Here is a 24494-nt window from a genome sequence, read left to right on the forward strand (position 1 = left end):
ATTTGCGATTTCCCAGCACGCTGCCTCTGACAGAGGAGGGAAAGCGCAGAGGTAAGGGTAGGAGGAGCTGGCAAGACGGGGCAGACAACTGCAGCCATGCGCCACCTTCTCCACGCACACAGATGCTCCCTTCGGGCACCTCCGCCTCGAGGACCCCTATGAGGGTGGTTTTTCTCGTTTCTGTGCATTCCCCCCCCCCAGCCAAGGGCAGCCTCCGGGGTCCTTATCTCTCCTTCTCTGCACCCTGGAACAAGATCTGCACTAGCAGATATGAGTATAGGTAATTCTCTTCCTGCCGGCTCATGTCAGCCGCCACAGTCGTTCACTAAAAAATAATAAAAATAATGAATACAAACCCAAACCTTTCGCCCAATCTACTTTGAGGGTCTTCTCTCAACATGGGTGACCTGTCTCTCTCAGCCTAACCCAGGGTTGCTGTGTGGGATTAACCGCAGGCCAGCCATTTATGCCACCTGGTGGTCCTCCTTAACAGGAAAAATTGTGGGGTACAGATGCAGCAAGTAAATCAATATTGGAAGGTTTTTGTGACAGGAAAACAGGACTCCAGGGTTGAGGTTCCCCACCCCCAATTCCGCAAGCTTCACTGGGGCTTTGCCCCATTGCTCTCTGCACATGGATGCCCACAGGCACACTGGTGGGTTAGAGGAGCCTTCACTAACCTGGGACCGCCCCCACCAGATGTTTTGGACTACAACTCCCATCAGCCCCTGGGGCTGATGGGAGTTGTAGTCCAAAGCATTAGCTGGCCATGCCTGTGATACAACAGGAGCAGGGTTGTAAGCTAAGCTCTGGCTAACATGCACCGAAACTTTACACACAGACCCCTGTTCTCTCCCCAAAGCAAGACAAAAAACAACAGCCAAGGTACCGTATTTTTCGCTCTATAAGACGCACCAGACCACTAGACGCACCTAGCTTTTGGAGGAGGAAAACAAGAAAAAAAATATTCTGAATCTCAGAAGCCAGAACAGCAAGAGGGATCGCTGCGCAGTGAAAGTAGCTCTCCCTCTTGCTGTTCTGGCTTCTGGGATAGCTGCGCAGCCTGCATTCGCTCCATAAGACGCACACACATTTCCCCTTACTTTTTAGGAGGGAAAAAGTGAGTCTTATAGAGCAAAAAATACGGTATTTCAACCTAAACCCCAGTTTGGGGGTCCGTCCCCCCCGCTATTACTAACGCAAGGCCGCAACTTCACTATGCATTTAAAGCCGTTGTCATGCCAGTCCAGGCTTCTCCCAAAGAATCCTGGGAATTATTGCATTGGTTCAGAGTAGAAGAGTCATTCAGGGACCCCTATGCCTCTCCCAGAGTTTCAGTCCTCAGTGGTCTAACAGTCCCGAGAAACACTGGGGGCTGTAGCTCTGGGAAGGGGGAATAAGCATCTCCCGGTGACTCTCCCCACCCCTTAGCAAACTACAGTTCCCAGGAGTTGTTGAATGGAGGGGAAGCCATGGCTGTGTAAAGCTGTATTTTTTTAAAAAGCCCCACGTTGGGCAAAAAGTTTCCTGCATTGTAGGGGGTTGGACTAGATGACCCTTGGGTCCCTTTCAACTCTACAATTCTGCAATCCTATAATATTGCTTTAAATCTACAGTGGTACCTCAGGTTAAGTACTTAATTCGTTCCGGAGGTCCGTTCTTAACCTGAAACTGTTCTTAACCTGAAGCACCACTTTAGCTAATGGGGCCTCCTGCTGCTGCCGAAGCCCAATTTCTGTTCTTACCCTGAAGCAAAGTTCTTAACCCGAGGTACGATTTCTGGGTTATTGTTTTTTTACTCCAAGGCCCCTGAGGAGAGTCCAGGCCCTGCCTCAGAGCCTGAAATACATATCATATACATTTCTGTGTAGGAGAGAGGGCAGGATCTCACAAGTCCCTAGCCCTGAGTAACCAGCGACCAGGTACAGCCAACACACTTTCCTTCCTCACAAGTAGCACCTTGTGTGAAATTTCCACGCCTTCCCCTGCACGGAAGTGGTTTTCCAAACGGGGGGGGAGGGAAAGAAGAGCATAAGGAAACACCAGATGTATATAATATATTATCAACACAGGTGCAAATACACGCACACACAAAATCCAACGAATAGAAGAAATTTGGGGTTTCAATTCTAAACAGCTAACTTTCTGCCTCCCAGAAAGAAGCAAAAAAAATTTGGGGGGGTCAGTAGAAAGTGGGTGTATGTTCAACCCTCCTGACACCCCAATTCCCTGGAATCAGACCCCCCCGCATCTTAATTCCCCACCAGAGAAAACAAACAGGGGGAAAACAGCAGGCTGATATAATAATAAAAAATGAGGGGGGGGGAGTTTAAACTGTTCTATGGGGGCCTATCATTTTTGGGTGGGGTAGGGAGTCCTAATCTCTGGGGCTGAGGGAGGTCAGAGGGCTTTAAAAATATATTTTTAACAGGGGTATCTGGAGATTCCTATGCAGTGAGGCTCTACGAAGGAGTATTTTAGGGGAGAGTTTTTCCGCTAAGGTTTTTTTTGGGGGGTCTCATATGTGAAACACTTTGAGGTTTTATGGGTAGGGGTTTACAATCAAGCAGTATATACGTTTTATGAAATAAGTGGTGTGGGGGGGGGGAGAAGGGGAGCATGGGCTGGGTTTTGGTGTGGGGAGGGTTTAACCAAAAGCCCACACCCCAAATTGTCCTTTTTAAAACAAGGACTGAGGGAAGGGGGAAGATGCAGGGTGGGGGCTGTTCATTAATACCCCCCAGAGGCACAATTGTGGGGGCGGCCCAGATCACAGGCACACTTCCAGGCCCCCACAAACTTTTTTTCCGCCCCGATTTTTTCTCTTTTTCTCTCTCTCCTCAGGAAAAACACGCCAAGAGGTTCGTTCTGGCTCCCAGGCACCTCCTTTGGCCGAAACCTCAACTATTCCACTCCCAAGGAACCCAGGAGTTCTGGCATTTGTCTCTATAAAATCTCTTCCGCCCTCCACTTTGGTGTTCAGGAGGACCGAAGCACCCAAACCTACCCGGCACCCCCAAAACCTTCCCTGCAAAATCTCATTTCGGCAAGCCCACATAAATCCCTTTTCCTGGAGCTGGGCAAAGATAGAACCCAGGTGTCCTGGCTCCCAGCAGCCCTTGCTTCTTTGAGCCAACCCACAAGGAGAGACCATGTGACACGGTTTCGGGGAAAGTGAGAGTGTGAGGCAGGCCGGGCAGTGGGGGTGTGGGGGAAGAGGTGGAGAGGTCCCCATTCATACCCAGGCAGGGCATCGTCGTCCCCCACCTAGGACCCCCACCCCCAAAGCCAATGCCCTCGGACAACACATCTAGACGGACACACGCAATGACCCCTGGGCACAAAAGTGTGGCCAGGGCGACCGGCCGACCCCAGCAGGGCCGCCACACAGGCCAGCTCCCCCTAAAAACCAGGGGCCAGTGCCAAACATTCACAAGTCGGGGTTTTCTCAGCCGGAGAAGATTGCCCAACTCTGAGACGGAGCCAGAGCTTCCCTTTATGCCTCGCTCAAATGCACCTAAAACGAAAAGCATTTCTTCTAATAAGTACACACACACGATCACACACACACACCTGCCCTATTCAGCACAGTGAAGAGGAAGAAAACAACAAAAGATATATATTTACAGGGGGCAAAAAATCAGCCAAGCGCTGTGTGGCCTCACCTGGGCTCCCTTTCTGCGCTAGCTGCCGCCTGCTTGACTCGTTTGTCAGCCAGTAGGTGCCACCCTCATCACAGCGCACCTGTCCTGCTTCACCTGGGCACTCTTAAAGGGCCAGGCGCACACTTAAGCACCTGGAGCTGCAGGTAAGCATTGGAATATGCTCCCCTTTCACATTATTCCTCGCACCCCCAACCCACACCAATGCGTACAACTATCTCCCTCCTCCACCACCACCCTGGCCCCAAAGTGGGAGCGTCCAGCTGCGAGCGCTCAGTGGCAGCCGGAAGACACTCTGTATGCTCTCAGAGGCACTCTTTCTCTCCACTTTGCACCCTGCTCACTTCCTGGCAGACAAGGCTCAGCAAAGGCTAAGAGGCTTGCCATGCTATCAGCTCCTCAGAGGAAACAGATGCAGATTATCTAAGCTGCTTGCCTTGCCACTATCCTCGATTCAACTTTCTGTCTCCCCACCCCCCTGTAAAAAAAGAGAGAGCCCCCCCCCGAAAACCGAGTCTTGTATGGACTTTGTTTCAAAACTCTTAACCTTGGAACACACTCCCCCCCCCCCACAAAAAACCATTAAGGGCAAGGGGGCTGGAGCTTGCAAGTCATACCCCACCCCCCATGAACGTCTATTGCAAACTGATTGCAGCCCCACACACTCAACTAAAGTCACAGTTGCTGGATCCAACCTCCTCACCACCACTTACTATTCTCAAAACTTTCTGCACTTGCTCTTTCAAGAAAAATGAATCCACCGAGGGTGTCCGCCCCCCCCCCTTGACAAACACCTCTGTGCCACCCTTGGCACCCCCAAAATGCACATTCCGGTCAAACCCCCAAACAGGAGGGTGCCCCCATATGATTCGTGGCCTTTCCCACCCCACAGATCGCAACTCAATCCTGACTTCCCCCAGCAGTTGGGAACACACTTGTCTCAAATCAGTTCCACTCGCAGCCCCCTCTGAATATTCACAGGCGGAAGGGGGGGGGTCCCCTCTGCCTGTTATAGAGACACAACAACCCCCTTACACTTGCTTCGGAAACAAGAAAGCCACACAAGAGCCCAGCAATTCTGGGGCCTTGCCCCACAGAAGACGGAAAAGCGCTGCTTTTCAAACTGGCACAGGGGGTCAGATCCTGCCCAGTCTGGAGGAACCAGGATCTGGGCGCAGCGGAGACCGTGGGGGTGGGGGTTGGGGAGAGTTTGTGCAAAGTTGCACAGTTAAAAGGCAGGCCACGGCAGCTGTGCCTGAGCTCCCCGCCCCGCAAGCCTGTTCCCAGCAGCTCCAAGAGCCAGGGGTATTCTCTCTGCTCTGCCACAACTCCCCCAAAGACATCTCTGCGCCATCACCCCCAAAAAGGGACACATTAAGAGACCGGACGTCCTCAGATCAGGGTCTGGGCCTCTGACTCCCAACCGCGATTCGGCCCAAGCCGTAAAAAAACAGGCAAGATCAGCAACATAACAGCCAAGCTGATCTCCACGCTCGCCGGAAGGGGATTTTGGGTGTCCCGACCTCCAAGAAAGTGGGCACACCAAAAAAATACAAAGTCCTACTTCCATGCCGCAATGTGTGCAGGTCAACGGAGGCGCCCTGAGCGGAGGTCCTCATCCCACCAAGCTGGGGCACCCCCCCCAATTTGCTCCAGCTGCAGAAACCGCCGGAGGGACTTTGGGGGTTCTGTTGTACCTCCTCTACCACCACATCGCCTCGGGGCCCAGCAGGTTGTTGCCACGAGCTCCTTTCTGATCTACCGATCTGGCAGGGGTGGCACAGCCAGGCCACAGAAGCTGCGTTCAGGGTGAAGCCGCGACCCAGCGAAACTCCATCGCGTTCCTGCGGCGTGGGTCCGTCCTCCGGTTCGGCCAGAAGGGTCTGGCCAGCTCCAGTCCATTTGCGCCCTACTCCGCCAAGGGAGGCCGGCTCTGTAGGCTGCCCATCCGGAGCTGGGCAAGTCCAGGGGTGCTGCTGCAGGAAGCTCGCTCCAAAAGTGTGCCGTCCGTCCGTCTGTCTGCCGAACCCTGGCCTGACGCCTGTTCCTTTAAAGGTGGCATGCAAGGTGAGCGCAGGAGTCCGCCAGGCCTGTGGCAGACTGGGCTCCCCCCCACCCTGTCGTCCTCCTCCGCCAGTCTTCCCTTCCCTTCCTCCTCGCTCGTCTTCTCTCTTCCAGGCAAGATAACAAAGCCAGCGGTAGCAGCCAGGAAAAGACCTTACACACAACGCAGCTCGCCTCCAACCAGACACACACACACACACACACACACAGAGGCTGCAACACCCCCCCAGCACACTCACTCACACACACACACACACACCAGCGCACACACGTTTACAGCGAGATCCCCGAAAACTGGCAGAAGGAGGGGAGAAAAGAGAGAGAGGGAGGGGGAACCAGACACAAGACAGCAAATGGGGGGTTTGGGGGGTGCGGATCCAACGTTACCTGCAGGAAGGGGACTGTTAAGGTTGCGAGGGTGGGGAGGGAGGAGGGCTTTGTTCCTCGGGCTCTCCCCTCGCCCGGCCAGGAGGAAGGATGGAAAAACCAAAAAATAAAAAATAAAACCCAAAAAATTGAAGAAGAAGAAAATGTACGATATTGGCGAATTTTCCCAAAAAAACACACACCAAAAAAAAATAAATCAGCACCCCACGGGGGAGAGGAAGGGGTGAGAAAAAAAATCGAAATTGGGGGGTGGGAGGGGAGGAGAGAGAGGGGAAAAAAGAAAAGAAAAGAAAAAATGGCCAATCTTGCTTCTTTGGGGAGCAGACTTTAGTGCCAACTGGGATCAATCCACAGGGTTTCGGGCGCTCAGAGCTCTCTGTACTAAAACTCCCGTGCACACTCGATGGCTGGGCTTTGCTTGCCTCGGCTCGCTCCAGCGCCCCCCCTCCCCTCCCTCGGTCTCTACTCAAACAAAGAAATGAGGGTTGTGTTCATTGCCCAACCCCCTCGCAGGCCCCCCTCCCTTCCCCGAGCCCAGACATCCCTCCGCCTCCGCCTCCGCCTCCTCCTGCCGCCCCCCTCCCTTTCCGGCAAAAAGGCCGCCTCACTTCCATGTTCCCAGCCTCGCTCACATGCTCCCATGCGCCGGAGAGGCCGCTGGTGGAAGCGCACCGGGAGCGCCAGGGAAGGAAGGAAGGAAGCGAGCGAGCGAGCGAAGAGGAGAGAGGCGCGCAAGAGCCAAGAAGGCAGGGCGCCGGGGGTGGATTTTTGCAAGCAGCGAATTGTTGTTGTTGTTATTATTATTATTATTCCTGGAGGGGGGAAAGGGTGGAGTGGTGGGGGGAAAGGCGGGCAGGTGCGCGGAGCGGGATGCAGGGCGCAAATGGCTCGGGAAGGTGGAGAGTGCGTTAAGGAACCCGACGGCGATTTGGAGAGGGGCGCAGCGCAGGAGGGCGCACGGGCGGCGGGGCGCACGGAGGCCGCTGCAGGAGAGGAGCGGGCGGGCACGGAGGGGGGGGGTGATGGAGGATTTAAGCACGTAGGGAAATTGGCCGGGGTTTGCGCCTTTCCAAGCGGGTCTCCAGCCGGCGGGTGGGCGCGCAAGGTGGACGGACCGGAGTGGCCGCGAACAGCAGCCACGCGCTCTGCGCCCCGGCTGGGTTACCTGCGCGTTGACGGCGCGGACGGGAGAGGCGCCTGGCTGCACAATCCTCACGGCTGCAAGGTGAACTTTCAGGTGGGGTGGGGTCCCCTAGCTTTCAACATCTCCCCTTTACTCTCGGAAATGCCCGTCCCGAAATCTCCGACTTTCCAAACATCCCTTTTGAAACGCACAACAGTTTCTCCGCCTTAACTTCATTTTGTTTTTGTCTCCAGATACGTCTGCCTTGCCTTCTAAACATTTTGCCCTCTTGGTCTGGCTCCAGACCTTGGACACAGCACGTATGTATCAGCACCCAGGCCAGGGCAAACTTCCCAACACTACCACACACCCCTACACACACGAACATAAATTCAAAATTTCAGACCCTGGCAGCAGGATGGAGGCTTGCTACAATCTGTGACTTGCATAATCTGTTCTGCTTGCAATATCTGGCAATCTGGCGCATACTATGCTCTCTCCTCCTGCTGGCAACGTCAAGGGCACATGGAAGGAGTTTCCAGCATGGGGCGGGTTGTGGGGGGAGAAAAAGTAAGAGGAAGACCGCCCTGATCCGATGTGCTGGCCCTCTCCTCCCTGAGTTGCTGCCTCCAGAATCTGGCAGGAACCCCATGTGTTTCACTGGCCGGTTGGCTGGCAAGGCACTTTCCTCATTGTCACCATAACCACGACCAAACATCTGCGCAAGTTTGGACCACACCTTCCCACATCCCAGCACCTATTTACCAAGCGACAGTGTTTAATACAGTGGACGCTCAGTTTGCGAATATGATCCCTGCGGGATGCATGTTCGCAACCCGCAGCGCACATGCAGGTTGCGATTTGGCGCTTCTGCGCATGTGCAAAGTGTGGTTTAGCTCTTCTGCGCATGCGCGAAACCCAGAAGTAACCTGTTCTGGTACTCCCAGGTTTTGGCAGGTCCGTAACCCAAAAAAAAAACACAACCTGAAGCGTCTGCAACCCGAGGTATGACTGTACAAAGAAAGCGCCACGATTCACAGCGAGAACCTCAGAGCAACCTTAGTAGGCTTTGGAAGGGACACTGAGGGTCATCTAGTCGGACCCGCTTCAATGCAGGAATCTTTTTGCCCAATACGGGACTCGAACTCACAACCCTGAGATTAAGAGTCTCACGCTGTACCAACTGAGCTTTTTAGAATCCCTCAGTTTTGTCCTGGGATGCAGAAATGGGGCAAGAGAGCCCCGCACAACTTTTCCGTACCACCAAAAATCCCCCAGAGCACATATCACCATCCTGAAAACACAGATGGGAGGCAGATGTCTACACTAACACACACGGCAACCGCCTCTGAATCAGTGCAGCGGGGGGTGGAGGACAGTCCAGGTTGGAAGACCGTGTGCAAGAGAGACACTGAGGACCCTCACACTCTCTGTCTGCAGGAAACACAGCACTTGACCTGCATCGCGTAGCCATGTGCAAACTCAAAAGTAGCCACATGGATTCTGAGCGGTGCACTGCCATGCACGCCCCCCCTCCTCCACTGTTTGAGAAGCCTGTGGGCATGTGCATTAGCCAAACAGCAGCTCGAAGCATCCAGGAACATGTGCACCGGGGAAACACGGGTGCAGAGATCAAGAACGCCAGAGGAGCCTGGTTGGTTGCCGGATCAGGCCAGAGAGGGCCCATCCAGGCTAGCCTCCTGTTCTCACAGTGGCCGACCGGATGCCTCCATGGGAAACCTGCAAGCGAGACCGGAGCGTGAGAGACTCTCCCCACCATGGTGGAAATTCTGCCAGGTCTGTGTGCCACTGCTCAGGTCACACATTTCCATTTGCTCGGGACATGTGTCTCAAAGCCTTCTTTAAATGGGGCGTCCCCAGAAAGCAGGGGGCACACAGGGAAGCAAAGCGGAAGCATGTCTTGTTGCTTTGGTTTCAATATTTGTGTTTTTACCTTGTATTTTTATCTTGTGAATTGCCCTGAGTTCTTTTGAGGAAGGGCGGTATAGAAACCAAATAAATCATCACCATCATCTCAGCGTCCTTATAGAATCATGGAACTTGTTGTGTTGCAAAGACCCTGAGGGGTCATTTATTCCAAGCCCCTGCAATGCAGGAATCGCAATGGATCTCAGCCTATGCTGTGGGTGACCATATGCATTTAATAATAATTATTATTATTTATTATTTATACCCCGCCCATCTGGCTGAGCCTCCCCAGCCACTCTGGGCGGCTTCCGATTGAGTGTTAAAAACAATACAGCATTAAATATTTAAAACTTCCCTAAACAGGGCTGCCTTCAGATGTCGTCTAAAAGTCTGGTAGTTGTTTTTCTCTTTGATGGGAGGGCGTTCCACAGGGCAGGTGCCACTACCGAGAAGGCCCTCTGCCTGGTTCCCTGTAGCTTTGCTTCCCGCAGTGAGGGAACCGCCAGAAGGCCCTCGGTGCTGGACCTCAGTGTCCGGGCAGAACGATGGGGGTGGAGACACTCCTTCAGGTATACAGGGCCTTTGAGGCCGTTTATTGATTTTTTAAGGCTAGCTTCCTCACCCTGCTGCCCGCCCCCTCCAGGAAGGCACCCCTCAGCCCAGCAGAAATCAAAGTTTTGCTGCCCCACCATCCCAGGAAAAGGGCGAGGGGTCTCTGCCTCCCCAGTCAGAAGCAGCAAGGATGTTTCTGACTGCCAGAAACCACAGCAGGGGGGAGGGCTTTTGCGCTCGGATCCTGCTGGGGGGTTTCCCACGAAGGGCACCCGGGTGGCCGCTGTGAAAACAGGATGGGGCCAGTGGCCTGATCCAGCCGGCTTTCCTCACGTTCTTAAGTTCCCCCACTCCACAGCAAACAGGCTTGACAGCTGCAGAGCAAGAGTCCTGGGTCCCAACCTCAGAGGCTGGTGGGTGGAGGGAGGGTAGTGGGGCCTAGTGGGTGGGGACAAGCCTTTGTGGGCAACTCGGAGAAGTGAGTCTTGTTGGGAGGGTGCTGAGCGTGCCCCTTGTGTGAGAAGGCCCGTCTTCCCCGGACGGAGATGAACACACAGCCTCTGCCCCCCCCCTCTTTTTGCAATTGAGCAAGACAGGTCCCAGGGGGAACCCGGAGAATATTTATAGCTCCAGCGTGAATGGAGAGCGGAGCAAGTGGGGGGGGGGTCCTCCTGCGTTACCCGGCAACTGCCGGAGGGCACGTGTGGAGGCAGCGTAATCTCCAGCGACCTTTCACCCCGACCTCTGACCTCGCGGCACAAGGAAGAGAGGAACAGCTGCACCAGAGGCTTCTGGGTGGAGCGAAAACCCCACCGCTGCTTTTGCTCTGTTGCCTTCTTGCACCCCCAATCTACACACACCAGACAGGACACCCCTACGCAAATTTCTGCAGTGCTCCCCCCGCCCGGCACAATTCCAGACCGCCGCGCACCAAAAACACACACGCCAAAACCCCCGTTTTGCAAAACGGCTTGGCTGCTTTTATTTCCAAAGCAGAGATGGCTGCAATCCCTGCTTCTCTGGGGGGTGTGTGGGTAGGATGGGGGCTTGCTTTTTCAGGCTTCGCATTGGTGCCGTTCCTCTGAACCTCACTTTGGGCCGTTTCGCCACCCTAGGGATAGTGAAAAGAAGGGGGCAAAGCTGGATCTCCCCCCCCCCCCCCACACACGCAGCTCTTTTGGTCCACGTTTGCAATATGGCTCAACCCACTCCAGACGTGACCTCAGGCCAGGGGGCCGGGCACAGAGGATTGACAGAGGTCACTGTGGCCTTGCGTTGCGGGGGCTGGCTCCAGATTTGCAAACTATCCTGGCTCTCTCACACACAGAGAGCAAATAAATGTGCTTTTTCAAGACCACGTAGGGAGGCGAGGGGGCCGGGAGGTTAGGAAAGGTGCTGAGAAACTGGGAAATTAAAAACTGGAGCAGTAGAACCTTGACCCACATACCCAGATTTCCTTTCTTTGCAGCGGATGTTTCTTTTTATCTCTCTCTCTCTCCCTCCCTCCCTCCTTCCCACCCCCTCCCCACAGCGTGATCCACAAAGCTGCCACAACCACCCCCTCATCTCCCCCCCCCCATTGAGAACAGAGAGACAGTCAGTTCAGCTGAGGACAAGTTAAGAGCAGCAGCCGTTATATAAGCTGACTTGTAAAGGCAAGGTGGGGAGAAAGAGGGGAGGGAGAAAAAGGTGTTTAGCTCTCTCCCGGCAAGGGCTGCACCTGGTGACTCATGCCCTCATGCCCTCCCGAGGCCCTGGTCTCCCTCCCAGAGGACCCAGGCATCCGGGGAGCCAGCACCCTGACTCTCTAACACCCTGACTCTCTGGCAACAAGCTGCTCAGGCATAAATCCTGAGCCATCAAGCCCGCCCACCAACTCAAATTATATTTTCCTATTCCTGCACCTCTCCAAAGCCCCCTTTTCCCTGTAATTCCCGGGGGGGGGAGAGAGAGATGCCAAAAGCTTCCTCCCCTTTAAGGCAGAGAGGAAACCCCCCCCCCCATTACGTGCAGCAGAGCAGAAGTGCGCAAGGCTGTCACACGAAGCGGGGGGGGGGAGGGCGCTCCACCCCTCCACAGCTGTGCCACTGTGGGCTGACCCCCTGGCAGCCTGTCATGTTGGCAATGGGCAGCCAATCAGGGCAGAGAGGGGGGACCCAACCCAGGCAGCCAATGGGAGCGCTTCCAGGAGCAGAACAGGTTCAAAACTGGGTTTTCCCTGCACGCATTGCCTCTCTGAGACTCCCCACCCCTCAAATTCTCTCTCGGAAACTGCTAAAAAATTTATTTGCAGCTTTTGCAGAGAGGTGTCGCTGGGAATCTTTCAGCAACTGCCGAGAAGGTTTCAAGAGGTTTCCCTGTAATGGGCTCAGTCCTCCAGGTCTGTGAAATGGGAGCAAGGAAAGGTGGTGGTGGGGATATTGTGAAGGAGGGAAAAAGATACCCCCACCCACCCCTCAGATCGCAGGGAAACCGTAGAGCTAGGCAGATAAGAATTGAACTTGCTGTATTTGGGGAGATTGGCAGGGGCTGCTGGCTCCAAGGGGTCAGAGGTCTTGGAGGTGGGGGGAGCGGCTGACAGGACCGGTGAGGGACCCCTGCCCTGCAAAAAAGGGGGGTGGTTAGCATTGGTGCACAGCCCAGTGAGCCAGCCCACCTTTGCTTATAGAACACACTGTGAGGGTTGGCGTGACTCCCAGAATCCTTTGCTCTGCTTAAGTTTCTGTGCGGCACATACACCTGCCTTTTCATACCCCGTCCCAATTTTCCAGAAAACTCACAACCCAGCCAGGAAACCCTGCCTGTGTTTTTTCCAGGCCCTGGAATTCCGCCTCTGGTAGCAATTAGCCTGAGCTTTGGAAAGGAGGCAATGGGGGGGGGGGAATATTTAGACCCCTTTCATTTCAGAATTTCAGGCTTCTGCCAAGCCGGCACTACAGAGATGGGCAACAGACCTGGAAAACAGAGGCAAGGCTCAGATCCAAAAGCTCGCCTCAGTTTTCCCCACCTGTGAAATGGGAATACTTGTGCCGTGCCGCAGAAGGTAGGGCTGAAAGTTCCCATGGCTGGTGCTTCGTGGAACAGAAATTCAGGGCTGCACCTATTGCTAGTCCAACTCAGAGTAGGCCTATTGGAGTGAATGGAGCAAAGTTCTGCTCATTGGAATCAAGGGCCAACTAGCATGGGACACAGGCTTCAGCAAGGAAGACCCACCCATCCCTGCCCCACAAACCTGCCCCCTAACCACAAAGGGGCCCAGCGGAAGTCAAAGGATAACTCGCCAGCCCTATAAATATACCAGCGGCATTTTTAGGGTGGGCATGTGGTGAGGGGGCAGGAGGAGGAAGCATGCCCCCCAACCTCCCCTTCTGGGGGGGTGGCAGATCCGAAATTCAAAAAGTGTGGCAAACTATGTTTCCTGTCTTTGCCATTGCACGTAGCTATCAGCTGTCAAACACACCAACCCAACGGACATATGCCGCCCGAAACTTTTATCTATAGATAGATGACCAGAGGCAACACAGAGCAACAGGCAAGACAGCACTCAAGGCAACTGTTGCTCTAAGGCGCTGCGCTGCGGCAGTAGAATACCCCAAACCAAAGCAGGCTCTCACCAGGCAAGATGGTGAGACCTTGCCAACAGGAACTTGGGAGGGAAAGCAAGCACTGAGCCCCTCTGAACAAAGAAGAAGAAGAAATGAGATGTTTTTCTATGCACTCTCTCCAAAATTGTATGCAGGGGGAAAATAATGGTTTTGTTTGTTTTCGAAGGGCCTCAAAATCAGCAAAATGTGTGGGTGGTGTGCCTTGCTCAGAGATGGGAGGAATAGCTCTGCAGAGCATATCTGGAAAGGAATTAGAAACCTGCTTGTTGTTGTTGTTTAAATTGTCGTTCTGAGGTCCAGCTCCAAGGGCCTTCTGGCGGTTCCCTCACTGCGAGAGGCCAAGTTACAGGGAACCAGGCAGAGGGCCTTCTCGGTGGTGGCGCCCGCCCTGTGGAACGCCCTCCCATCAGATGTCAAAGCGATAAACAACTACCTGACATTTAGAAGACATCTGAAGGCAGCCCTGTTCAGGGAAGTTTTTAATCTGTGATATTTTACTGTATTTTTTGTTTCTATGGAAGCCGCCCAGAGTGGCTGGGGAAACCCAGCCAGATGGGCGGGGTACAAATAAATTATTATTATTATTATTATTATTATTATTATTATTATTATTATTTTGCAGGAAACCTATTGGGTGTCCAGGGAAGGCTTCTTCGCCCGACGTAGGGACGGCACTCGAACCCAGACCCGCTTCAGAAGGAAATCACTACAAGCCCCTAACTCTGGGGGATTGGGGTAGCTCAGTCGGTAGAACCCAAGACTCTGGATCTCAGGGCCGTGGGTTCGAGCCCCACATCGGGCGGAACGTTCCTGTGGTTGCAGCGGGTTGGACTAGATGACCCTGGAGCTCCCGCCCAAGGCGGCAGTTCTATGAAGCGACACACAGATGCACACTCGGAAGAGAGAGCGAAAGCCAGGGGCGAACGACCGCAAGTGAAAACGGCTGGTAGTTCAGGAGACCAGCCCCCTGCCCGCAAAGGGATTTGAGGGGGGGGAAAGCAGGTTGCCTTGATGTTGAGGAAACAGATGGGCTACCTGAAATGAGAGATGTTTCTCAAAACCAGCACCCAGAGAGGAACCACCTGCAGGTGTGTCTGCATGAAACAGAGCCGCACGCCCCTCTCTGGGCTCCCCTCGCTCCCAAACGCATCCCAGTCGCCCCTGCCATCACAAGGGAGGCAGCTACTCTGGATTAATTAACCCAGAGTGCAAAAGGTTCAGCCTTTCCGATGTGGGAGGGACCCCTCGAGGTCATCCAGCCCAACCCCAGGAATCACAGCTCAAGGATCCCCCACAGATGGCCGTCCAACCTCTGCTGAGGAACCTCAAAGAAAAGAGAGTCCACCACCTTTCGACGGAGTCCGTCCTGCCTTGCTCAGACCCTCAAAAAGCTATTCCCAATGTGTAGTTGGAATCTCGAAGCTGCTGGTTCGAGTCCTACCCTCCGCAGCAGGAGAAAACACGCTTGCTCCTTTAGATCAGGGGTCAGCAAACATTTTCATCAGGGGGCCGGTCCACTGTCCCTCAGACCTTGTGGGGGGGGGCGGAGTATATTTTGAAAAATATAAATACCCTGCAAGCCGGTCCCGCAGCTGCCTCCGGACCTGGAGGAGGAACGCACTCTGCACGCGCTCAGGAGCGCGTCTCAGCGCCACCCGCTCACCGGCGTTGTTGATGAGCGCCAGCCGCTCCATCGGCCCATCCCCAGAGAGCTCCCAGGCAGCGTGCACCACGCACTGCGGCCCACCGTCCGAGGCCAGGTCGGCGGGTAGGCCGCGCCTGCCAGCACGGCCTCCGAGCGCGCCACCAGCAGCAGCTCCGAGCCAGGCACGGGGCGAGCAGACACCCCAAGCTCCGGCTGAAGCTCCTCGACATGCCCGCCACAATGTCCATGACGCAGCCCAGACCCACTGCCCGCCCACCCGCCGGCCTCTCTGTCCATGGTCGCGCTGGGTTTACCTCAGCGCGCGGGCAGCGAGGCTTCGGATTGGCTGCAGGGACTTCCTGGTTGGCCGCATTTGGCCCCGGGGCCATAGTTTGCCGACCCCTGCGATTGTATCTCCTCAGTCTCCTCTTTTCCAGGCTAAACATATCCAGCTCCTTCAACCGTTCCTCATCAGGCCTCGTTTCCAGACCGTCCATCATCTTGGCTGCACATCTTCCAGCTGGTCAACATCCTTCTTAAATTGCGGTAGCCAGTGTGGCACTCATTCTCCACATGTGGTTGGACTTCCCGGCTGGCTCTTGAGCGTCACTGTGGTGTAGTGGTTAGAGCACGGACTTGGGAAAGTCCAGGGTTCAAATCCCAAGTCGGTCACACAAATTTCACTGGGTGCGAACTTGCAGGCCAGACACTGCTCGTTCTTAGCCTAAACCTACCTCACAGGGTTGTTGTGAGCTCTTTGGAGGAAAGGCAGCGACATTGTCTTTTACAGGGATGCGGGTGGCGCTGTGGGTTAAACCACTGAGCCTAGGACTTGCCAATCAGAAGGTCGGCGGTTCGAATCCCCGCGACGGGGTGAGCTCCCATTGCTCGGTCCCTGCTCCTGCCCACCTAGCAGTTCAAAAGCACGTCAAAGTGCAAGTAGATAAATAGGTACCACTCCAGTGGGAATGTAAACGGCGTTTCAGTGCGCTGCTCTGGTTCGCCAGAAGCGGCTTAGTCATGCTGGCCACATGACCCGGAAGCTGTACGCTGGCTCAGCCAATAAAGCGAGATGAGCGCCGCAACCCCAGAGTCGGCCACGACTAGACCTAATTGTCAGGGGTCCCTGTACCCTTTACCTTTTTACCTCACAGGGTTGTTGTGAGTTCTTTGGGGGAAAGGCAGTGACATTGTCTTTTACAGGGTTTCTAATCCACTTTTGCAATAAGGTCCAACGGAGAATTAAAACAATATAAATATAAGTTATTAGAAATCACTTAAGCCAGTTTACAATGGGAAGAATTGGTTGAACCCTAAGTCACGCACAAGCAAGATGCCCAGTGGTTAGAGCATGGGAAGGCAAACTAAGGCCTGGCCCAGATTTAGAAGCCGACTGGGCCAGATGCGGCCCGCGGATGGTCCAGGAATCAGCGTGTTTTTACATGAATAGAATGTGTCCTTTTATTTAAAACGCATCTCTGGGTTATTTGTGGGGCATAGGAATTTGTTCATATATTTTTTTCAAAATATAGTCCGGCCCCCCACAAGGTCTGGACTGGCCCACTGCTGAAACAGTTTGCTGACCCCTGGGTTAGAGAAATGGGGGAGACCACGGTTAAATGCCCCCTCAAGTCATGACCTTGGGCCAAGCCGCTGCCTCTCTCAGCCCTTCCTACCTCACAGGGTTGTTGTGGAGAAAAATGGGGGCTACTTACGTAGCGGACAAATACAGTGATACCTTGGCTTACAACCACAATCCGGAGGTCCGGTTGTAAACCAAAACAGGTTGTAACCCAAGGCACGCTTTCGCCAATGGGGCCTGCAAACAAAAATGGTTTGTAATCCCAGAAACCCTGCAGCCTTTCAGATATTTGGACGGGGGCGTTCTTCTTTTGTTTTGTTTCTGTTCCTTGTTTTTATTATGCATTTTGTGTTTTTATCTTGCGTTTCAAAGCTGCCAACCGCTCCGAGATCAACAAACGAAGGGCGGCGTACAAATTTAATCAATAATGGAAATATTTGGATCGCTCAAGTGGCACGGCCTGGGAAGCTCTAGGGGGAGACTTCCCTCAGCCGCTGCTGCCAGCCAGTGCAGCCAAGCTAGGCTCGATGGGGCCCTGGTGGACTGACACGGCAGGAGGCAGCCTCCCATGTTCCCATGCGCCCCGCACAGGAACTGCAGGCTGGCGTGCAAAGAGTTAACCCGGACCATGCGCTTGGCGCATGTTTGCCATGCGCGCACATCGCAGCTCCCCTCCCCCTCCCCGGCCATGCGGGCTAGCGTGTGCAGGCGTGTTCCATGCGTGAGGGAGCGTGTCCGGGCGTGCCCTGTGGGATGTGTGTGCGCACACGTGCAATCTCCTGGCAGCTGTTCCAGGCCTGCCCTCCCCATCGCCCCGGCAACCAGGCCCCGCTGCAGAGCCGCCATTGGCCCCCGCGCCCGGTGATGTCAGCATCCCTGAAAAGTTAATAGGGCGGCTGGAGATGAGGGCAAACATTCCTGCCGCTGTTCCCATAGCAACAGGGCAAGCACCCCAGCTGAGCGGCCATGTGTGTGCGGGGGGGGGGGCAGATTGCTCCCTCGCCCCCCCCCCAAGCCCAATCTCTGAGTCCTGCAGCCGACTTGGCAAGGCACAGGCGGGGAGAGCAGGGGTGCGACCCCCATCGCTTCCCCCTTCCGCAAATAAGAGGCGCTGGGGCTCAAGCCTCAATGCATGACCGGAGGGTGGGGGCTGGGGGGGAGCAGAGGGGGGGAGCAGAGCACTCTGCACGCACTCAGAGACTGACAGGAGGAGGGAACGATGCACTCTGCACACACTCAGAGGCTGAATGGGGGAGGGAGTGATAGACTCTGCACGCACTCAGAAGCTGACGGGGGAAAGGAGCGATGCACTCCGTACGCACTCAGAGGCTGACAGGGAGGGAACGATGCACTCTGCACACACTCAGAGGCTAATGGGGAGGGAGTGATAGACTCTGCATGCACTCAGAGGCTGACGGGGGAGGGAGCGATGCACTCTGTATGCACTCAGAGGCTAACGGGGAGCGACTGATGCACTCTGCATGCACTCAGAGGCTGATGCACTCTGCACTCAGAGGCTGACGGGGGAAAGGAGCGATGCACTCTGTACGCACTCAGAGGCTAACGGGGAAAGGAGCAATGCAGCCTGTACGCACTCAGAGGCTAACGGGGAAAGGAGCGATGCACTCTGTATGCACTCAGAGGCTAACGGGGAGCGACTGATGCACTCTGCATACACTCAGAGGCTTATGCACTCTGCACTCAGAGGCTGACGGGGGAAAGGAGCGATGCACTCTGTACGCACTCAGAGGCTAACGGGGAAAGGAGCGATGCACTCTGCACGCACTCAGAGGCTAATGGGGAAAGGAGCGATGCACTCTGCACGCACTCAGAGGCTAACAGGGAAAGGAGCGGTGCACTCTGTGCGCACTCAGAGGCTGAATGGGGGAGGGAGCAATGCACTCTGTGCGCACTCTTGAGGCTGACAGGGGAAGCAATGCACTCTGCACACACTCAGAGGCTGACAGGGGGAAGGAGCAATGCTCTCTGCACATGCTTCAGGGCTAGCACTTGGGTCAAAGGGATTCAGCACAGCGTGAATTATGCTCAGCACTTTCTTCCCACTTCCTCCCCCAGGTGTAGAAAACTAGATGCAAAGGCAAGCTATCTTCCTCCACTGGGGAAAGGATGCTAAATTGATATCATAGAGTTAGTGGGACCCCAATGGTCATCTAGTCCAGCCCTCTGTAATGCAGGAATCTCAACTAGATCACAAATGACAGGCGGCCATCCAATCTCCGCTTAAAAGCCTCCATGGAAGGCGAGTCCACCTTCTGAGGGAGTCAGTGCATCACTAGCAAAGCATTAAATATCCCACACAGATACTTTCCACAGCAGCTAATCTACCACGCGGCAGCAAGATGTGCAAAGCTAAAGCAGGCTCTTCCCAGCTGCAAAGCGAGTGAACTGCCAAGCACACACACAAACGGGAAAAAAACCACACAGGCTGAGGAAAGGGGTCCCACTAGGCGGCACTACCCAGAGCTGCAGGTTCCAGTTCCAGCTCGTACTGCTCCCAGATCCAGGCCTTATCTTTTGACCCGATCCAGTTCAGTCTTGCTCTCCACACCTGCCCCGCAAGCTGTGCGGGCCGTTGCTCAACACAAGAGCAAGGTTTCTTCGCAGAGGGAGACGCTAACCTGCGGAACTTCTTGCCACAGGCTGCCCTGACAGTTTCTGTTCCTGACTGGCTGGATAATGGGTGGCATCCAGGATTATTCATGCTCAGCGTGGATCCATTAAAATTAACGAGGATGACTCAGGCTGCCCCTGTATTTACACATTTGAAGCAGTATTGAACCGCTGTCGAAATCCTGGGAATTGTAGTTTTCTGAGAGTTCTTAGGGAGCCCTCTTCCCCGCTGGGAGCTATAGTTCCCAGACTGTTTTTTTTAAAAAAATAATATTTATTAGAAGTTTTATAGTTACAAAAAGAAAGTATGAAAAAAAGAAAAAGGCAATAAAAAATTTAACAATCAGTACATCAAAAATAAAAACAAAAACAAAAAAATACATCAAAACAACAAGAGAAACAAAAACATTTAAAAACACATCCAATTTCCATATCTTTATCTTTCGTTTACTTGTTTCCTCAACTTCCTCACACCTCCCTTTTTTGTATTCTAGTTCAAATTAGCTAATTCAGCAAATCCTTTCCCTCTTTCTCAATTTTTTGTTCTATAATTTATCTTAACACAATCTAACTTTAAATTTTCCACTTTAGCCCATTAACAATCAGTTTTTGCTTAATTCTTTATAACATTTCTGCTAAAACCATAAAACTTCATTCCAGTATTCTTCTAACATTCATTAATTTTGCAGTATTTCTGTAAGCATACTTTAAATTTTTTCCAATCTTCTTCCATCGACTAGTTCCCAGACTGGTTTTACAGCCAAAAGTTCCTCCCAGGGAGCTCTGGGAAACTGTAGCTCTGTGATGAGTCTCCGAACAACCTGAAGAAACTACAGTTCCCTTAAGAAACTACAATTCCCAGGATTCTTGGGGGGGGGGGAATCTGTCAGAGTGGTATGATGCTGCTTTAAAAGTATGGCAAAGGTGTGATCTAAGGGAGGACTTTCAGCTTCGGTGGGACTCCTATGAGCAAAACGCAGCTGGATTTAAAGAGTCGTAAAACCGTAGACCTGTCAGGGGGACCCGAGAGGCCATCTAGCCCAACCCCGGGCAGCGCTGGAATGACAGCTAAAGAATTTCTCTGACACAAAGCCATCTGTTTAAAAACCTCCAATGAAGGAGAGCCCACCGCCTTCTGAGGTTGAGTCGCTCTTACCCTCAGAAATATTTTTTCCTTCCTTGCCACCGACATTTATTTGTCCAGGAAAGTGTTGCCGGGAGGCAGTGTGGTGTAGTGGTTAGCGTGCTGGTCTGTGACCGCGGTTTGAATCCCCACTCGGTCGTGTTTTTAATATTCAATGCTGTATTGTTTTTAACATTTGATTGGGAGCCGCCCAGAGTGGCTGGGGAAACTCAGCCAGATGGGCGGGGTATAAATATATTATTATTATTATTATTCACACTGGATGATCACCGCCTCTCTCAGCCTAAGGATAAAATGGGGTGCCATGTTCACCACCTTGAGCTCCTCAGAGGGAATGGCAGCATGCAAAGGTTTTTAATAACAATAATAAATTGCCTGTTTTGCTCATATTTTTTAATAATTATGTTAAATAAATTAAATAATAATAATACAGTGGTGCCCCGCAAGACGAATGCCTCGCAAGACGGAAAACCCGCAAGACGAAAGGGTTTTCCGTCTGCAGAGGCGCTTCGCAAGACGAATTTCCCTATGGGCTTGCTTCGCAAGACGAAAATTAACGAAAATTTTCGGGGGTTTTTTTTACTCCAAAACCCCTTATTTTGAATCGCTAAGCTGCTAAAAGCCTTTTAGCAGCAAAACCGCTAATCCCTTAAGCCTTAAAAAGCCGTTTTTAGCCCTTAAAGTGCCAATAGTGCTAATAGCGCTAATCCGCTAATGGGCTTGCTTCGCAAGACAAAAAAACCGCAAGATGAAAAGACTCGCGGAACGGATTCTTTTCGTCTTGCGAGGCACCACTGTATATTGCCTATTTTGATTATATTTTGTAAAAATTATGTTAAATAAATTAAATTTAATAATAATAATAATAAATTGCCTATTTTGCTTATATTTTGCAATAATTATGTTAAATAAATTAATAATAATAATAATAATAATAATAATAATAATAATAATAATTTTGCCAACCTGCAGTGGCTACAGATAGTGGGCTTGTGGCATAGCATAGTTCAGCAGGTAGAGCGCAAGGCTCTTCATCTCAGGGTTGCGGCTTCGATTCCTGAACTGCAAGGGGTTGGACTAGATGGCCTCGGGATGTCCCCTTCCAACGCTATGAAGCTCCCCAGGCAGGGAACTGACGCGAGGTGCACCTGCGTGGGCCAGCTCTGTTGCAACACGGAAACTCCCCGCGCCTCACCCTTCCTCGTGAGTTCCCAACATCTGGGGTGCGGGAACCCACAAATTGCTGAGCAATAATCTTTCCTGCTCCACGAATTCTCCCATGCAAGCAACTTGCAGAACTGGGCAGGGATGTGGGTGCGAGATTTGCACACACGCACACACACAGAGATGCACAAACTCACATCCGCCTGGGGAGAAGGGAGCGTCAGACAGATGGAGACAAAGGGTGAGGGTTTTTTTGGTGGGGGGGGGGGAGAAAAGGAGAATCACCTGCGACTCCTTTTGCAGGTGAGGGCAAAGGTGCTCCGCGGTTGATGATTAACCTGCCAGCAGCCGGTTGGAGCCGGGAGGCAGGCCGGAGGGCAAACGGCAAGACGACGAACCGGTTTATGGTAGCGGGAGATTTCGTCGACCGGCGGCGCCTGTTTCGTCGGATGCAAGAGAAAGCCTGCCCCCCCCCCCAAACGAATATCGTATTTTTTGCTCTATAAAACTCGCTTTTTCCCTCCTAAAAAGTAAGGGGAAATGTGTGTGCGTCTTATGGAGCGAATGCAGGCTGCGCAGCTATCCCAGATCGCTGCGCAGTGAAAGCAGCAATCCCTCTTGCTGTTCTGGCTTCTGAGATTCAGAATATTTTTTTTCTTGTTTTCCTCCTCCAAAAACTAGGTGTGTCTTGTGGTCTGGTGCGTCTTATAGAGCGAAATATACGGTATCTGCATCAGCCGAGGCTGGAACATTTTGTGCGTCTCAAGAAGCAGGCTCAGCTTCTTTAAAAAGCTTTAAATAGGGGGTTGGGTGGCCGTCTGCCAGGGATTCTTGAGCTGTGATTCCGGGTTGGGCTAGATGACCACTGGGGGGTCCCATTCAACTCTACAGTTCTACCTTTCTATGACCTCAGAAGACAGAGGACTGACCTTAGCTGGAGGTTTTTAAACAGAGGTTGGGCGGCTACCTGCCGGGGATTCTTGAGCACCATGGAACCGCAGAATTTCAGGGGTCCCCAGAGGTCCACTAGTCTAACCCTCTGCGACGTAGGAATCCCAGGTGAAGAATCGCTGGCAACCTCTATTTTAAAATCCTGCAATGGAGGGGAGGCACCTTCCAAGGCAGTCTCTTCCACTGTCAAATGACCCTTTCCAAATGTTCCTATAAATTAGTAAAGGTAAAGGGACCCCTGACCATTAGGTCCAGTTGTGGCTGACTCTGGGGTTGCAGCGCTCATCTCGCTTTATTGGCCAAGGGAGCCGGCGTACAGCTTCCGGGTCATGTGGCCAGCAGGACTAAGCCGCTTCTGGCGAACCAGAGCAGCGCACGGAAACGCCGTTTACCTTCCCGCCAGAGTGGTACCTATTTATCTACTTGCACTTTGACGTGCTTTCGAACTGCTAGGTTGGCAGGAGCAGGGACCGAGCAACGGGAGCTCACCCTGTGGTGGGGATTCGAACCGCCAACCTTCTGATCGGCAAGTCCTAGGCTCTGTGGTTTAACCCACAGCGCCACCCGTGTCCCGGTTAAATGTGTCCCCTATAAATTAAGCAGGTAAAAAAAACACCGGGAAAGCCAAACGCAGCTTAAGAGAAGGGTGCGAGACGTTTTCTCTGAAGCTTGAATTCGTTTCATTCCGGATTGTCTTATTTGACGTTTAGTGTGTTGCAAACCGCTTTGAGATTTTTCTTTAAACTATACAGTACAGTGGTACCTCAGGTTAAGTACTTAATTCGTTCCAGAGGTCCGTTCTTAACCTGAAACTGTTCTTAACCTGAAGCACCACTTTAGCTTAATGGGGCCTCCTGCTGCTGCTGCCGCGCCGCCGGAGCACGATTTCTGTTCTCATCCTGAAGCAAAGTTCTTAACCCGAGGTACTATTTCTGGGTTAGCGGAGTCTATAACTTGAAGTGTCTGTAACCTGAAGCGTCTGTAACCCGAGGTACCATTGTACTGAGGTATGGAAATGAAAGGAATAAAAATAACAAAGTAACAAATACCATATTTTTCGCTCCATAAGACGCACTTTCCCCCTCCTAAAAAGTAAGGGGAAATGTGTGTGCCTCTTATGGAGCGAATGCAGGGGGGAGGCAGGCAGGAAAAGCCCCCAAGAACCGCACACAAGCTCCTCGCAGCCTGTCCGCTGCTCTTTGGGGCTGGGGGGGGGGGTAGTTGGGGAAATAAGATTTTTTTCTTGATTTCCCCCTCTAAAAACTAGGTGCGCCTTATGGTCCGGTGCGCCTTATGGAGCGAAAAATACGGTACCACTAGGGAGAAATGACAAGGTGCCTAGACCATGGGTAGGCAAACTAAGGCCCGGGGGCCGGATCCAGACCAATCGCCTTCTCAATCCGGCCCACGGACGGACCGGGAATCAGCATGTTTCTACATGAGTAGAATGAGTCCTTTTATTTAAAATGCATCTCTGGGTTATTTGTGGGGCACAGGAATTTGTTCACCCCCCCCCCCAAATTTAGTCTGGCCCCCACAAGCTCTGAGGGACAGTGGACTGGCCCCCTGCTGAAAAAGTTTGCTGACCCCTGGGATAGACATTCCGTCGTGGACACGCTAACCCAGGTTTAAAACACCATTTAGCGATTTGCTTACATCTCTTGAGTTTCTAAGCCTGAAGGTTTGGGGCCAGGTCGTTCCTACCCCCCTTTCGGGTTTTTTCCGGTGGGGGGGCAGGACTTCCTGTTATGTGCACTGAAAGCAGGAAGCTGACGTCTCCTTGCACCCACATCAAAAAGGAGGGGTGCGAGAGAGACCTCCCACGCAGAACGGGGGGTTCGCAACGAACAAGCACGCTCGATTCCGGAGAAATTCGCATTCAGGTCTCACACCTCGATAGACAACGAACCTTAGAGGATGCCTCCCCCCACAATATCAGGCCTATAAGCCCCCCACCCCACCTCCGGAGACCCCAAAGACGAAATTTGTGGGGTGAGGACCCTAAGAATATAGTCCTACAGCTTTTTCCTCCATGGGTTTGTCTCGCCTTCTTTC

The 24494-nt window shown here is 53.0% G+C and overlaps 1 protein-coding gene across 8 annotated transcripts in view; it reads right to left on the minus strand.

Moving 5' to 3' along the window:
* The window catches only part of KDM6B (lysine demethylase 6B), a 100227-nt gene that overhangs the window by 69734 nt on the left and 5999 nt on the right, over window positions 1-24494 (minus strand). For 2 of the 8 annotated variants that reach the window (XM_083410020.1, XM_083410022.1), the window contains exon 1: window positions 6114-6574. The exons of 2 other annotated variants lie outside the window; for them this stretch is intronic. The gene's annotated coding sequence lies outside the window, so the exon portion shown is untranslated. Of the gene's footprint in view, window positions 1-3665; window positions 3742-5359; window positions 5933-6113; window positions 6576-24494 lie in introns of those variants that run through there. 4 more of the 8 variants (XM_083410021.1, XM_083410014.1, XM_083410016.1 and 1 more) reach the window with 3 other exon arrangements.

Source organism: Podarcis tiliguerta (genome assembly GCF_965153285.1).
Source record: "Podarcis tiliguerta genome assembly, chromosome: 13".
NCBI lineage: Eukaryota > Metazoa > Chordata > Lepidosauria > Squamata > Lacertidae > Podarcis > Podarcis tiliguerta.